Here is a 1,526-nt window from a genome sequence, read left to right as displayed (position 1 = left end):
GTTCCTGTGTGTACGCGTAACAGTTGTCTATGATGAGTACATGTGCTAAAGTCTCAGCCATAATGGTTTCTTAGAAACTACTGATGGGAAGTAACCATTTTTTTTTTTCAAAAATCTTATTTTTTTTCGCCATTCAATATCCTGACCAGCGTTCATTGAATTTGAGTTCCAAGAAAGTAAATAAAATTTTTTTTTGAGTTGATAATGCATATGGAGATGTCCTTAATGCAACATCCATCGCTGTTCAAATGTCTTACTACTGGAAAACAGATCCCTTCTGGTCATATGAAAGTGCTCAATGAAACAATAAGCCAGTCTCCTCTTGCTTTCTCCGATTGTACAGATGATTGCTTCTCTTGTAAATAGAGACAATAAACATTTCCTGCTCTGGTGATGCATGAACAATGATAAATGACCAAATCTGACCTCATGGGGCTTGTAGTTTTAGTGCTGTGCTAATAAATTTGCATCTTGGACAGATGCAAGAGTCTTATATTTCAGAAGAGTGTCTTATCAAGCATATGTGTATATATTTGAAAGGTACAGACTATGTAATATGTAATAAATGGCCAGAATATGCAAGCACACCCTGCCTCTATTTGTGTATGTGAACACATCGATTTTTCTGGGATATTAGATATGAATTCTGTCAGCATTTTATGAGCCCTTGAAGGTCCATAACATAAGGTTATCAATCTTTGAACATTTCTGTTCTATTGATTACACCATTAACCTGCAAGAGCTAACAGAAACTATACATCTGTATGCACTATGAGGCCTTGGTGAATATTTATTAAAATGACTAAAGATTGTTTACATGCTCAGAACATCTCCCAGCTCTCTGGTCTTTCGGCTTTTCTTTGTTTCGACACATTTGCAAGTCTCTAAGCTAGATGATACATTTCAGTCACTGAATGACACTAAAGACCAACACAGATGCATTTCTGAATCTTTGTAGACGTCGGTCTGACTAGCATCAAAAGCAGCAAGTAGTCGTCCATATCAGCCGCTTCAGCTCTGTGAGATTGAGGCCATGTTTGCTGAATTGTGAAGCATACAAAACACAAACGTTCGCTATGCTACGGGTCTGCTGAATTCCAGATAGTGTTGCGTAGTGATGTATTTCGGGTCCTTTTAGCAGAAAAATATTTCTCACAACTTCACAGGCTGAATGAAACGAGACAGTGAGTTGACTTTAGCCTGTGGACCTTGAGTTTAATGCATAATTGTTAGAATTTTCAGGTTCACTCGGAGAAGAAGCCTGAGCCGCACTGCTGCCGCTAGCTCTGAGCCAAATTCAGGGAAGAAACCAAGCAGAGACAGAGAACGAATAGCTTCAAAGTTTACTTTGATTAATAGGGAGTATTTAGGCGTTATTATTTTGTGTTATCTACAGCAGAAACAAACATGCTGGTTTACGCAGCTACTGATGAGTTGATGAGTTTATTACGAAGTGTCTGTGCAGAATGTCCAGCCTAAATCAAAGGACAGATGAGATTATAGTTGATGTCCTAAATAAATGGTAT

The sequence above is a fragment of the Hemibagrus wyckioides genome, linkage group LG24, assembly GCF_019097595.1.
Source record: "Hemibagrus wyckioides isolate EC202008001 linkage group LG24, SWU_Hwy_1.0, whole genome shotgun sequence".
In the NCBI taxonomy this organism is placed as follows: Eukaryota; Metazoa; Chordata; class Actinopteri; order Siluriformes; family Bagridae; genus Hemibagrus; species Hemibagrus wyckioides.
The sequence above is the reverse complement of the archived record's forward strand: the minus strand, read 5'-3'. Positions refer to the sequence as shown.